The sequence below is a fragment of the Pipistrellus hanaki genome (genome assembly GCF_964339955.1).
Source record: "Pipistrellus hanaki genome assembly, chromosome: 11".
Classification (NCBI taxonomy): domain Eukaryota; kingdom Metazoa; phylum Chordata; class Mammalia; order Chiroptera; family Vespertilionidae; genus Pipistrellus; species Pipistrellus hanaki.
In genome coordinates, this window is record NC_140513.1 from 44127629 (window position 1) to 44143938 (window position 16310).

The 16310-nt window shown below is 37.9% G+C and overlaps 1 pseudogene across 1 annotated transcript; it reads right to left on the bottom strand.

The window, feature by feature from the left end:
• Positions 1-981: 981 nt before the first annotated feature.
• Positions 982-1623, bottom strand: LOC311630529 (PRELI domain-containing protein 1, mitochondrial-like; annotated as a pseudogene). Its single transcript has one exon. The product of its transcript is annotated as a PRELI domain-containing protein 1, mitochondrial-like (transcript).
• Positions 1624-16310: the final 14687 nt, after the last annotated feature.

Genomic DNA, 16310 nt, shown 5'->3' on the forward strand with positions numbered 1-16310 from the left:
GATTGTGACAGGTGGCTTGCTTCTGTTGCCGTCACCCCTCAGCTGGCTTGAACACTCAGTCCTGTTGCTAAGAGCTCAACCCCTTCCCTTCTTCTCACTTTATTACACTTCATCAGAAGCACAAAGTTCCAGAAGTGGCAACCTATGGTGGGTCTGTGTCCCGTTGCTTGTACATAGTAGGCGCTCAAAGAAAAATTGGGAGTCAAATTGGTTGCTGATATCATTCTCTTGCTTCTTAGCGCACTGTGGTTTCTTCTTACGAATCATCAAATTCTTTTCTGCTATGACTCATACTAACAGAAAGATTGATAAACTATTTTGTCAGCAATAATTGAATTGTGCTCCTTTTTTTTTTTCTTTCTTAAAAGTGCTAATTAAAGCCAAGTCTGAATGATGACAGAAGGAAGTGAAGCATTTTCTTACAGGACTAGCCTGAAACTTGCTCCTTCCCGTCTTATTCACCAGACCAATTATTATAAATGTAGCAATAATTATAGTGTAGACCCGGTGTTCTGAAAAATGCACCCACATGCTTTTCATAAGAATTACAATGACCACTAGTCATAAATGATCTACAACAGACATTCACCTTTTTAATGAAGTTCACATTTTTAATGAAGACAAATATGAAATATTTGGAAAATTCACTAATTAGATAAAATTGCCCCCTCTTTCTCTACCATTCATTGTGTGTATGTGTGTGTTGGGGTTACTTTGTTTACTTATCATGTGAACGACAAGAACTTTTATTACCTCCTGAGAATTTGAAACTGTTGATACTGGAATGGGCAAGGGGAGAAATGACACAATCAGATTTTGGTTTCTCTTGGGAAGCAGGGTGTGTCAGTTCATGGAGGTTTTTTTTTTTTTTTTGTGGTTTTTCTTTGGAAGTTGACTTTTAATAATAAAATACAGGTGGAGGGCAGAGGGAGTGCAGCAGGTGGTGGGTGTGGTGTGCTGCCGCACCAGGGTCTGCGCTGGCTACACAAACTGCTGCTGCTGCTTCTTGGTGGCTGCCTGGCTGGCAAAGTCCTTGGCCTTCTCTGTAGCTGCCAGCGCCGTCTCCTTTGCCTTCTCCTTGGCTTCCTTGGCTGTCTCAACAAGGGTTTTGGAAGGGGCCTCAGCTTGCAGCTTGGCCCAGGTGTATTCCAAACCCTTCATGAACTTGGTCACATTGCTTTTGAACCAGGCAAGACCAAATTCCTGGGCAGCTGGAGACTCAAGCTTCCTGGTGGATTTCCGTCCAGCCGCTGGTACAGTAAACACATCGTTCCTCCACCACCATCAGCCGGGAGTGGCTGATGTTCCAAGTGAAGGTGGTCACGGTTTGGTTCTGTGGGTCCACAATAGAATCCTCCAGGATGTACACCGAGTGAGCAACATTGGCAGGAACTAGTCGGTCGACCGAGGGGGCATCCTGTTGGCCTTGGTCAGGAGTCTCCGGGGCAGGAGCTTCTGGCCAGAGGTCACCTCCCCATGCACTACGTCTTCCGTCAACACGTGTGTGCTATACGGATTCAGGTACCGCTGCCAGAAGGCAGCGAACACTTGGTCCTGGGAACCTTGGAGCATGCTGTGGTCCAGGAAATACTTTACCATTGTCCCGGCTGGGCGGAGTCAGCACCGGAGCAGCATCAGGGGTGCAGAGCCTGGGGGGCACCCCCGCCTGGCACCAGCTCAGACACTGCCCCACTGCCCCCCAATAGCAGCCACCGCCATGAGGAGTTGTTGGCCGCCCCCGGAGTTTGATCTAAGAGAATTTTCCTCTTTGAGATTTTTATTCCAAATATGATAAGTTATTGCTTACATCATTTCTCTGAAGTAGACTATAAAATCAGATATATTAATAAAGATGTAATATATAAATGGTCATTACGCAGTGAAGCGTAAAGGACTGACCAGGTAATGACTCGATCACAGATCAGCAGGAAGGTGGGGTGGCTGAGAGCTACAGGAGGGGGCAGGGCAGCAAATTATGGGGGAGGGGAGTGTGGGGGAGCTACAGGAGGGAGCAGGGCAGCAAGCTACTGGTGCAAGGATTGGTTCACAGGACTACTAGTATGAAATAAAAACTGTCATCTCAATGTCTTTGATTTTGATCCAGCAGTAAATTGGGGATTAGATGTAAGATTTAGCAGAAACTGGTTTGGCTCAGTGGGTAGAGCGTCGGCCTGCGGATTGAAGGATCCCAGGTTCGATTCCGGTCAAGGGCATGTACCTTGATTGCGGGCACATACCCAGTAGGGGGTGTGCAGGAGGCAGCTGATCAATTTTTCTAACTATCTATCGTCTTTCCTCTCTATAAAAAATCAATAAAATATATTTTTAAAGGATAAATATATGAAAAAAGAAAAAAAAAAGATGTAAGATTTAGTATTGCTTTTCCCACACTTTCACCTCCTGCCTTCTCCCCACTCCTATGATTTTAGGCTAGAGAGCAGAAAAGTTGGAGAGATAACTGGAGTATGGCCTTTTTACGCTCTCCCTTGCTTTTCAACCACGGTTCCCTAATAGCTATTATCTGCTGAGAGCCTACTTTGAACTAAGCGTTAGATAAATTATATCTTACTTTATCCATACAATTCTCCATCAAAGTGGCTATTATTGTCCTTGTTTTTCTGATGAGAACACTGAGGCATAGAAATTTTAAGTGTGAATGGAGCCTGATTTTAATATAGTTTTATTTAATTCCCAAATGTCTAGTCTTTCTAAACATAGAATATGTACTGTGTACATAGTTGAGTCTTCTGATTCCTTCATTCCCACACCACAGACGACATAAAACCCAGGGCCTCCTCAGTTCCCTCTGACACCAGGCTTAACAGAAGAGAAGGGAAGACCTAGTTTTAAGAGAAAAGAAAGGCAAATAGAGATAAGGCCAAGGAAGGAAGGAAGGAAGGAAGGAAGGAAGGAAGGAAGGAAGGAAGGAAAGAAAGAAAGAAAAAGGATATTTGGGAGAATTTGTGGAGAATAGGAAAGGAAGAATTAAATTCAAGTCCTGCGAAAAAATAAGAAAAATCAGGAATGTCCTTCTCACACAGACTATTTTATATGGAATATTTCCTAGTTTTTTTCCACTGGAAGTTTCTCAAAAAATGAATACCTTACGCTAGAATTTTTATCATTTTGTGTTTTAAGGAAATCAGATGTGATGATTTAGCCATGATAGGAGTGAATAAAAGAGGCTCAAGTTACTTATGTCAACCAATCCTTTCTGACCTTTTATTATTTCCCTCCTCTTTAATTTATTCTCTCCATTTCCTTCTCTTTTACTCATACCATCTGACTGCATTCAAGTCAATAACCATTGTGTACCTAAGATATTGTGGGGTGCAGTATAAAGAGAAAGTCATTGATCACATAATAGGAGGAAATAAGAAGCACACACAAATAATTTTGATCCAAAAACAATGGTATAATTGAATAGAGATAGAATGTGCTGTGAGTATCAGTACATTCTATCAAAGAGGATAAGGATCTCATAAACTAATTCACTATGAGGCTCTGGTGACAAGTTAAAGTGTGGCCGATGTGGAAAGAGCTAGTGGTGGAGGTGGTGGTGAGGTAAGTGGAGGTTTTTATGCCTTCATTCAAATCTTAATTCTCATAAAAAATATATTTATGTTTTATTTGTTCTGATGGCCAATCCCGAGTTCTGAAAACTGACTTTATTTTATATTCTTATTGGTTATTGCTAGTGTAGAAAAACTAATAATTTTTTCTTTATCTCTCTTGAATCTTGCTATATCATTAAATTATTTTATTAGTGCAAGTGTTTTTTCAGTTGATTCTCTTAGATTTTTTTGGTTATATTTGCAGTTAATAAGTCCCCCCACCAAAAAAAAAAAATTCTTATCTTTTATTTTCTTCTTTTATTTCATTATCTATGAACTCTAGTACAATGCTCAAAGATAGTGATGAGAATATATCCCTTTATTTCTCTAACAGAAATGCTTGCAATGATTCATTATTAAATATGATGTTTACTTTAGTTTTCTGATTCTCTTTACCAAATTAAGGAAGTATCATTCTCTTTCTGGCTTGCTAAGAACATTTTTAAAAATTATGTATTGCTGAAACCGGTTTGGTTCAGTGGATAGAGCTTCGGCCTGTGGAGTGGAAGGTCCCAGGTTCGATTCTGGTCAAGGGCATGTACCTTGATTGCGGGCACATCCCCAGTGGGGGGTGTGCAGAAGGCAGCTGATTGATGTTTCTCTCACATCATCAATGTTTCTAACTTTCTATCACTCTCTCTTCTTCTCTGTAAAAAATCAATAAAAAATATTAAAAAATAATAAAAAATTATTGGTGTTGAATTAATAAAAAAATTGGAAACTATTGAAATGTTCAAATGGTTTTGCTCCTTTAATCTATCAATATAGTGAATTATATTAAAATATGCTAATGAAAGTATATTATGATAAATGTTACTTGGTTGTATTATTCTGTATTATTCTTTTAATACTTTGCTGAATTCAATTTGCTAATATCTTACTAAGAATTTTTACATCTCTATGTATATCTATGAGAATTGTCTGCGCTTTTATCCCTCTTTCCATGCTATTATTGTCTAATGTTTTGTAATGAGGCAATGCTAATCTTGTTGAATGCATGCCTTTTCTTTTTCCTATGATCTGGAGCAATTTAAATAACTCAGGAATTATCTGTTCTTTGTGAATTTTATAGAACAGTCTGGGACTAGTGCATTTTAGGGGTAGTAGATTACATTTTCAATTTAAATTATAGTTAGTGGCCTATTCAGGTTTTCTGAACTCTTCTTGAATCCATTTTCATCAATTACATTTCTATTGTAGCAGACCTTGGTAATTTCTGCTTTTTTAACACTCTTTGTCCTTTAGGAAGCTGTTCTCCCATTTATAGTGGTCCCAGAGTAACTGTCAGTTTAGGTGCCCTACCCATCATTTCATCACAGGGATGGACTCAAGATCTAAATAGGGCCCATTGGAATCTTCCCCTGGATTGATATATAGACATCACAGGGGGAAATTTTCCTTTCCCCCACTTTAGTTCTTTTAAAAAAATTATATATATATATATATATATATATATATATATATATATATATATATATAAAATTGATTTCAGAGAGTGAAAGAGAGATGGAGAGAGAGATAGAAATATCAACAATGAGAGAGAATCATTGATCAGCTGTCTCCTGCATATCCCCTGCTGGGGATTGAGCCCACAACTAGGCATGCGCACTAACCAGGAATTGAGCCATGATCTCCTGGTTCATGGGTTGATGTTCAACTACTGAGCCAAACTGGTTGGGTTCCCACTTTGATTCTTAAAACTAGGAAGATGAGATTTTGTGGCTGTAGGCGGCCATTTTCTCTGATACATAAATAGAACTTGCCTGACCTGAGAGAAGCTGAACTGATTCAGATTTCTTTCATTTTTATCTAATGTCTTTTTATTGTTCCAAAACCCCACCCAGGACACTGCATTAACAGGCTTCTCTTTGCTGTTGCAGTTTCTCAGACTTCCCTTGATTTTCATGATCTTGATGGTTTTGAGAAGTACTAGTCAAATATTGTAAAACTAGAGGCCCAGCGCACGAAATTCATGCATGGGGGTGGGGGTGGGTACCCCTCAGCCCAGCCTGCATCCTCTCCAATCTGGGATCCCTTGAGGGATGTCTGACTGCCTATTTAGGCCAAATAGCATTGGGTCTAAACGAGCAGTCGGACATCCCTCTCACAATCCAGGACTGCTGGCTCCCAACTGCACACCTGCCTTCCTGATTGCTCCTAACCGCTTCTGCCTGCAAGCCTGATCACCCCCTAACCACTCCCCTGCCAGCCTGATTGATGTCTAACTGCTCCCCTGCCAGCCTGATTAATGTCTAACTGCTCCCCTGCCAGCCTGTTTGCTCCCAACTTCCCTCCTCTGCTGGCCTGGCTACCCCTAACTTCCCTCCCCTGCAAGGTTGACCGCCTCCAACTGCCTTCCCTTGCAGGCCTGTTCCCTCTCAACTGCCCTCCCTTGCAGGCCTGGTGCCTCCTGACTGCCCTTCTCTGCTGGCTATCTTGTGGTGGCCATCTTGTGTCCACATGGGAGCAGGATCTTTAACCACATGGGGGCAGCCATCTTGAGTGTTGGAGTGATGGTCAATCTGCATATTATCTTTTATTAGATAGGATAGAAGCCTGGTGCACAGGTGGGTGCCAGCTGGTTTGCCCTGAAGGGTGTCCCAGATCAGGATAGGGGTTCCCTTGGGGCATGGGGCAGCCTGAGCGAGGGGCCTGTGGTGGTTTGCTAGCCAGCTATGGCCCCTGGCAACCCAAGCAGAAGCCCTGGTGTCTGGAATTTATTTACCTTCTACAATTGAAACTTTGTAGCCTGGAGCGCAGCCAAGCCTTCTGCTCGCTTTGTGGCTGCTGCCATTTCTGTTTGGATTAGTTTACCTTCTGTAATTAAAACTTTGTAGCCTTGAGTGGAGGGCTAGGCCGGCTAGGGCAGGTGGAAAGCTTGGCTTCTTCCATTGCCTGGGAAACCCAAGCCTCCCTCCTGCTCTCTGTGGCTGTAGCCATCTTGGTTGGGTTTATTTGCATACTCACTCTGAGCGAGTGGTGGGTGTGGCTGGTGGGCATGGCTTGTGGGTATAGCAGAGTGATGGTTAAATTTGCATATTACTCTTTTATTAGGTAGGGTGTTCCTCTGCTAGGAACTATCTGATGCTTTTCTCATGATTTTAGGTTTTGAGGAGGAGGACAACAAAGGTAGTATTATTTTCAAGGGTACATATCAAGGGTACATATTATCAACCTGGTATGCTAATGATGATGCTAACCTTGACCATTGGTTGAGGTAGTGTATGTCAGGTTTCTCAACTATAAAGTTATTTTATCCCTTTTCACTCTGGACTGTTTGGAAGGAAGTCACTGTGTGCAGGCCACACTTAAGGAGAGGGGAGTTATGTTTCACCTCTGATGGGGGGGGAGACAAATAAACACAATTTATTTTGAATTCTTCTGCAAGGGAGATTTGTTTCTTCTTCTTAATTAATTCACTAGTGTATTTATTGAATTATGATGGGCTCATGGGTATACCTTGGGTTATAATTCAATATTGCTTTACTTATTTTGTTTTCACTTCAGTTACATAAGTAACTAGGACTATGACTGATGGGTTGTATGATTGGACTGTGTTTACCTTTGCAAGACACTGCCTAACTGTGTTCCAAAATACCACTTTGCGCGTCCCCTGGAGCTTCCTCCTTGACAGCCACCTGTGTCCCTTGAGGCTGGAACTGGCCTCACTTTGCCTTCTCCTGCTGGTCGCTCCAGGTCCTTGAGCTCTGGCTTCCACGTCATGCACTTTGGGGTGTGGGCTGGCTGGCTGAAGGCAAGGGATACATTGGAGGAAAGTAAACTAGTGAATGTTGGAATCACCTGGTGCAGGTTGCGTGGACGAAGAGGGATGGTTGTGTGTGTCTGTGGGTTAGAGTCAAATAAAGCTTAGGTTACCCATTATTTTTGTGCTATCTGTTAAGAATCTTGTACACACTGAACATCACCAGGCCTTGTGGCAAATATGAGGGTCTGTGATCTTGGAATCCTTATTTGTCTTGACACCTTGACATTTTGGGGAGTTTGATCATGCAGAGTTTAATTGCAATTAAATTCTTTTGGATCTTGTTCCCCCACACTCTCTCACCCCCAGCACACTGTGGTTTAAAAACGCAGTTACACAGTCTTTAATCTTTACCCTAAATCCAGTTGGTAGCAGTATGTTTTCAGAGGCTATGCCTAAAACTAATATTTCTATTGGATGTGTTGCTGTTCGCTCATTCAGGCTCTTTATTGTGTTTTTCATAACGCATGTATCAAGGCAAGCTTAAGTAATTTTTTCAAGCTGCAGACAAACAAACAACACCCCCTGCCTCCTGCACACACACAGAAAAAATACCATTTTTCATTCTCATCAGCAATGTATGTGTTCCTCTTACTTTGCATTCTCATCAGCATTTTGTATCATCAGTTTTATTTTATTTTTTTAAAGTTTTGTGGGTTTTGTGGGTTTTTAAAAAATAAATCTTTATTGTTCAGATTATTACAGGTGTTCCTCCTTTTTTCTCCCATAGCTCCCCTCCACTTGTTACCACTCCACCCATGCCCTTACCCCTCACCACTCAATTCATCCATAGGTGTAAGATTTTTGTCCAGTCTCCCCCGCACCCCTCACACTGCCTTCCCCCTGAGAATTGTCATTCCACTTCCTTTCTATGTCCCTGATTCTATTATATTCATCAGTCCATTCTGTTCATCAGATTTTTATTCACTTGATTTTTAGATTCACTTGTTGGTAGGTATGTATTTGTTGTCATTTTGTTGTTCATAATTTTTATCTTTACCTTTTTCTTCTTCTTCCTCTTCTTAAAGAATACCTTTTAGCATTTTGTATAATACTGGTATGGTGGTGATGAACTCTTTTAGCTTTTTCTTGTCTGTGAAGCTCCTTATCTGACCTTCAATTCTGAATGATAGCTTTGCTAGGTAGAGTAATTTTGATTATAGGTTCTTGCTATTCATCACTTTGAATATTTCTTGCCACACCCTTCTGGCCTGCATAGTTTCTGTTGAGAAATCAGCTGACAGTTGTATGGGTACTCCTTTGTAGGTAACTAACTGTTTTTCTCTTGTTTCTTTCAAGATTCTCTCTTTGTCTTTTGCCCTTGGCATTTTAATTATGATGTGTCTTGGTGTGGTACTCTTTGGATTTTTTTGTTTGGGGTTCTGTGTGCTTCCTAGACTTGTAAGTCAATTTCTTTCACCAGGTAGGGAAAGTTTTCTGTCATTACTTTTTAAAAAATATATTTTATTGATTTTTTACAGAGAGGAAGGGAGAAAGATAGAGAGCTAGAAACATCGATGAGAGAGAAACATCGTCCAGCTGCCTCTTGCACACTCCCTACCGAGTTTTTCTCCCTCCGGGTTGAAAAAAAACAGTGCACCCATTCACCTGCCGCCGCCTGATTCACATGCCCCCGCACCTCAGCTTTTCAGCGTTTGTGCATGTCTCAATGTTCTTTTCTATTTCCTTCTAGTTGTAGAACTTCCACTCAGCCAGCTTTCCCGTGGTTCTGGGTGACAGACATTTTGTATTTTAGTTGTAGTTTTAAAATTGTTGTGTGAGGCATCAGTTTAGAAGTCTACCTATGCTGCCATCTTGGTCTCCCCTATCAGTTTTTTGGATTTCAGCTATTCTACCCTATCTCCTCGAAAATAAGACAGTGTCTTATATTAAATTTTGCTCCCAAAGATGCGCTAGGTCTTATTTTCAGGGGATGTCTTATTTTTCCATGAAGAAGAATACGGTACACATTTATTGTTAAATGAAAATAAAGGAAATTTATTACCTGTATACGGTACGGTAGTACGGTAGTTGTCAACACAAACCAGACAAACTATGAATCCTACAGTATCAAGAATTTACTCATTTATTCAATGACAATCATGTCATCATCTTCTGGAACATCATCATAACAATCCAATTCCTGAATTTCCTGGTGAATTTCTTGTGACTCCATTTCTTTCAGAATTAGTGGACCAAATCTCTCATGCTTAGCCTAGGGGGGCCTTATTTTCGGGGGGATGCCTTATATTTCACTCAGAAGGAAACCTGTAAGTAGGTCTTATTTTCAGAGGATGTCTTATTTTCGGGGAAACATGGTAGTAGTTGTGTAGTAGACATCATTATTATTTTAATTTGCAATTCCCTAGTGACAAATAATGCTGAGCATCTTTTCATATGCATTTTCCCCCCATCTGTATATTTTCTTTGGAGAGGTGCCTGTGCAGGTTTGTTTGCTATATTTAATTGAGTTGTTTGTTTTCTTACTGTTGAGTATAATTTGGATCGCTATCCTTTTTTTTTTTTTTAAATATATTTTTATTGATTTTGTACAGAGAGGAAGGGAGAGAGATAGATAGAAACATCGATGAGAGAGAGTCATCGATCAGCTGCCTCTTGCACACCCACTACTGGGGATATGCCCGCAACCAAGGTACATGCCCTTGACCGGAATCGAACCCGGGACCCTTCAGTCCCCAAGCCGATGCTCTATCCACTGAGCCAAACCGGTCTCGGCAATTTGGATCGCTATCCTTTATCAAACATGCCTTTTGCAAATATTTTCTCCCAGTGTGGATTGTGTTCTCATTTTTACAGTGTCTTTTATGCAGTAGGCATTTTTAATTTAATGAAATCCAGCTTACAATTATTTATTTCATGGATTGTGCATTTAGTGCTGTATCTAAACCAAATTCATGTTGATTGTCTCTGATATCTTATAAGAGTTATATAATTTCACATTTAGGTCATATATTTTGAATTATTTTATGAAGGATATAAACTGTATCTAGATTCTTTTTTGACATGTGCATATCAAGTTGTTTCAGCACCATTTATTAAAATCACTACTAACTTTTCTTGATTGTATTATCTTTCGCCTTTTTCTAAGATTAATTTACTATATTTTTGTGGGTCTGTTTTTGGGCTTTCTAGTCTATTCTATTAATATATTTGTTTATTCTTTTGTCCCCCACACTGTCATGATTATTATAGCTTTAGATAAGTCTTGTCATCAGGTAGTGTCAGTCCTCTGACTGTTCTTTTCCTTCAATGTTGTGTTGGCCATTTTGGGTCTTTTGCCCCTCATATTCTTTAGAATCAGTTTGTTGGTACCTACAAAATCACTTGTGAGGATTTTGATTGGGCTTGCATTGAATCTATAGATCAAATGAGGAAGAATCAACATATTGACAATAATTATCCATCAAAATGAAATTTCTCTCCATATAGTTAGTTCTTTTATTTCATTAATCAAAGTTTTATAGTTTTCCTCACATAGATCTTATACATATAGAAAGCAATTTAATTTTGTATATTAACCCTGTATCCTGCAACCTTGCTCTAACTGCTTATTAGTTATAAGACTTGTTTGTTTTTACTTCTGATTTTCTACGCAGACAATCATGTCATCAGCAAAGACAGTTTTGTTTTTTTTCTTCGTTGCTAGTATATATACCTTTTATTTCCTTTTTTTTTCTCTCTCTCTTATTTCAGTACCTAGGACTTCCAGCACTATGTGAAATAGTGAGAGAGGATATCATTGCCTTGTTCCTAATCTTTGGAGAAAAGCATGTAGTTTCTCACCATTAAGTATGATGTTAGATGTAGATTTTTATAGATGTTGTTTATCTAATTGAGGAAGTTTCCCTATTTCTAGTTTGCTGAGAGTTGTGGTTTTTTAAAAATTATAAATGATTTTGCCAAAAGTCTTTTTCTTTTTTTTTTTTCATTAGTTGCTATGTTCATGTGAATTTATTTTTTTTAACCTTCTGGAATAGTGCAGAGGTTGGAGAATATCCAGCCTGTGGGCCATATAAGGCCTGCGAAATCATTTGGTCTGGCCCTGCCATGGCATTTAGAGGTGAGTTAATTAAATGTTTCATCAAATATAGCAAGATAAAATTTAAGTTGATAATTTTGCATGATCTGCAAATGGCATTGTAAATATCCAAATGGCCCTTGGCAGAAAAAAGATCCTCCACCTCTGGTGTAGTGGGTTATGTTGAATTTTGTGGATTAAAAAAAATTTTTTTTCTGACTAGGTAAAATTTATAAATGGTGAGAGACATAGGTGTTACGTTTGCAATTAGATGAATTTTATACATAGATCAGCCATGTAACTAACACTCCGATTTATTACAGTCTGCTTAGAAGTAATATGGTACCACTTTACATAAAAAGAATCTCACAATAGTAATTCCTTCTTTCTTTGAGCTATTGTTATTATTTATTTTAAATCTATCTCTGTAATAATTTCCACCATACAGTGTCATTATTTTTGCTTTATATTGTCAGTTGCCTTTGACAGAAATTGAGAAGAAAGAAATTATCTTTTATTTGCACTGGCATATTTACCATATCCTGTTGCTTCCCATTGATTCATGCTTCATCTGATATCATTTTCTTCTAATCTGCGGAACTTCTTTTAACATATAATGTTGTGTTAGTCTTCTGGCAATAGGTTCTTTAAGGTTTTATTATATCACCCTCAGTTTTGAAGCTTAATTCCCTGGATATCAAATTTTGAGTTGAGCGTGTGTGTGTGTGTGTGTGTGTGTGTGTGTGTGTGTGTGTGTGTATTTTGTTTGTTTTTCCAGCACTTCAAAAATGTTATCACATTGTTTTCTGGCTTCCCTTGTTTTTCATGAGAAGTCAGCCATTGTTTGTAGCGTTGTTTCTTTGTTTGCAATATATATTATTTTTCTGGCTGTTCTTGAGATTTTTTCTTTATTTTTTAGTATTTTATTTTTATGACTCAGGGTGATAATTTTTATATTTAATCCTGCTTTGTTTTATCCTTTTCTTAGTTCTGTAAGTTTTTGTCTTTCACCAAATTTACAATATTACCAACCATTTAATACTTTCCTGTCCTGCTCTCTTCCCAATCCCTCTGGGAATTTAATTTCATGAATATTATTTTGCATGTAAACTAAGGCTCCTTTAAAAATTTCAGCTTTTTGTGTGTGTGTGTCTTTCCTCACATTGGATAATTTCTATTGATTTGTCTGTAAGTTTATTATCTCTTCAGAAGTCTGTTAAGTCTATCCAGTAAAAATTTTTATTTCAGATATGTACTTTTCTGTTGTAAAATTTCCACTTTTTTTAAAAAAAAAATAATATATTCCTCTCTGCTGAAATCTACATCTGTTCACTCATTATATCCACTTTTTCCTTTTTATCCTTAAATATATTTATGCCAGCAGCTTTCAAATCAACATCTGTAACTCAACATATGGGTCATTCAGTGCCTTTCCTATTAACATTTCTTTTTTTATTTGTTATAGATCAATATTTCCTGTTGATTTGCTTATTTAATATTTTGTTCTTTAGTTGTGCTGGACTTGTGGATTATATGTTGTAAGGGAGACTGCATTGTTTCATCACCCTTTAAAGAATGTTGAAAGAAAAAAAGATGTTGAATTTTGTTGTGTTAGGCAGTTAAATTACAGAGCTTTTTGGTCCTGTCCCGGTTGGTTTTACTCTCAGTTTTGAAATAAGTCTTAGGGCATGACTCTCCAGAGTGTCCTCCTTACTGCTAAAGCCTTTCTGGGGTTTCAGCTGAATAATTTAGTTATTAAATATAGTTTCCTAACACTGGATGGGCTGGAAGCCAAATATCTTCAAGCACTTTAACTGAAAGTCACACAACAGGTTATCTCTGCTAGACTTTGTGGAGTCACTTCTTGCATTAGTGCATTCAAGTTGCCAAGGACTCATGCTAACTTCCCATTTAAATTTATGTCTTCCCTCATGCCCAGAAATATTTTACTTCTCCAGTATTCAGGAGAATATTTTAACTCCTCAGAGGTCTGAAAGTATGATTTCTACTGTCAGTTCACTGGCACTCCTGCCATGCTTGGGTGCCCCACTTCCTCATCCCACAGCAGAAAGTCAGTGAACTTGATCATTGGGTTCACGTTCTATATATCCTGTCCCAAAGATCGCAGTACTATGCTGCCTGTTGTTCAATGCCTGAAAGCAATTACCTCCTCTTTTTTTTTATTTTTTATTTTTTATAGCTGCTAATGGCACAAGGGCAAATCTGGCACTGTTTACTCTTGTCATGGCTTTTATGAGAGTGGACTTGATGGGTCATATGATAATTCTATGTTTAACATTTTGAGAAATTGCCAGACTTTTCTCCATAGTGGCTACACCATTTTACATTCCCACTATTGTGCATATGGGTTCCAGTTTCTCCATATCTTTACTTACATTTGTCATCTGTCTTTTTTTTTTATATATAGCCATCATTTTATTTTGACTGCCTGAGTTGTCAGTTTGTAAGGTAGTTCTCTTAAGTTCTTCTATCATGATTCAGTAAATTAGAGTTATTTATCAAAGAACTGTACTTTAGGCATTAGTGGTAAACAAGATAAACTTGGTCCCTTTCTCCACAGGGCTGACAACTAACAAGCCAACAAAATGTGGGACTTAACAGTAAAAAGGAAACAGATATGCTAAAGTGGTGGAAGGTAAGTTGAGTGGGTTCTCAAAGGAATAGCAGGATCAGCATTAAGTAGGAACTTCTCAGGTCTGCTAACTCAGGATCTCTGGGACCTAGAAATCTGTGTTTTACAAACCCTTCAAGTGATTCTGATGTACGTTAAAGTTTGAGAACTACTGTTTTAAAACATTCTGATGCCTCAGTCCTGACCTCCAAAGCTTCTGATTTAATTGGTCTAGTCTAGAGCAATGCTGGAGAAAATATAGTAACCTACATGATTTTAAAACAACCTACATGATTCTAATAAGAGGGTAGAGATGAGGAGCTGGGCTAGAGGGAGCAGAGAATAATTTTGGAATTATTAGCAGATCGAGATGTAGTAAGGCTTTGAGAATTCAGCAGGTAAATCCCATGGCCTGATTTGTGTTTTAAAAAGATGTCCCTTTTTATGTAAAAGAAGATGTCTCCAAGCCAAAAGGTGGAAAAACCCAAATATCCATGCACTGCTGAATGATTAAACAAAAGTTGGTTTGCAGTTATACAAATAAATGAGGGAAGTTGCTGTACATTACAGGGAATTATTTCTAGGGTATATTTTAAATGGAAAAAAAAGTAAGATGCAGAGCACTGTTCGTAGTGGTCTGTCTTTGTGTAAGAGAGGCATATAAATGTTGGTTTATATTTCCAGAGCAGTGGAAGTATAACTCAAAATCTAATAAAATTGTTGTCTCTTTTGGGGAGCAAGGTTTGGGGAGGCAAGGCGGAGAAAGGCAGAACTTCTGTCAGGTTGTTTTTTTGTTATATGGTGCTGACTTTGGAACTATGTACATGTTTTATATATAAAGTTGAATTTTAAAAGAATAAAAATAAATACCTACAAATAGCCACAACTTTTATCAAGTTGATACCAAAACTACACAAAGAATATCATTACTAGAATGTGCAGTTTTTGTTTTTGTTTACATCTCTAAGTTGGGTGTATTCTAAGTACAGAAACCCACAAAAGAATATTAAATTACATTCAGTAGTCTTATTGTTTTAAATAATACTGGTATTGCTATTTTTAAAAATATTATACATCTATTATAGGATAAAGAAAGCAAGTAATTATGCTAATGTTAAAACCAACATTTTCCATATAAAAGAAAAAAGGCACATATAAAACCAGAAAAATTAAGTAAAACATCTGTATCTTCACTTTGAAATGGAAATACCAGTATAATTTATTTTTTTCTTTCAAAACCCCAGTACATGCTTCCTAGCTTTATCCTAACCTTCCTAACCCTGAAAGTCCTAAAAGCAATAAAAATGAAGTAGCAATAGCATTCATAGTATTAAAATTGTTTAGTTTTAACCAAAAGGAACCTGGGGTCCTTGGAAAAAATTATTGCAGGTTTAGGGTAAGAAATGTAATAAGATAAACTTGGAACCTTTCATTGTACCAGGAAACAAGCAAGCTATCAAAGACTAATGGGAAAAATCTAGTCATCAGTAAAATAACAATAATTGCAACTCATTGACTCACATCTGATATGTAAAATTTCAGAATAATGCAAAACATAACAAACAAACTCATGGTTCACTGCTGAAGGTTACTAGGTTACCCACTTCTCTGCAAATTGATAAATAAAAAGAAAGGCTCAAGCATTTTTCCTGCCTTTCACACTGTATTTCAGGGTAACCAAACAATTGATGAAAGTTCTATATGGAAGAAGTCCACCTAATAAATGCAAAGGGAATTGTAGAAATAGAAAATCACCAGTTTGGAACACTTGTGGGCCTAAGAACCATGTTTGTCAATACATGTTAAAGCTAAAGTGAAAAGTTAATGGAGAATTTTATAATAGAGGGGTCAGGTTGACACCACCCAATAAACCTTCTGATTACTTTGGCATCTATAAAAAAAAAAAGACTAGATATTACATGTCTTATCATATAATTTGATAGGAAATACATGCATTACCTGAAGTATTCTTAACCCTGATAGCAATATTTAATCTAATTCAATGTATTTATTAATTTGCTCTCCAAACTGCTCCCACTGACATACATACATACATACATACATACATACATACATGTTAACTGAGAACAAGAGGAAGCAATCTGCCAAATCCAAAATGTCAGTGAAATCTATAGGACAAATCTACAAGACAAATGACTCAGTATCTTCAAAACTCTATGATATAAAAACTAATATATTTTTACAAAGGAATATTATTCAACAATAGAAATTACTGCTATAGTGTGGATGAGCTAAAGTGAA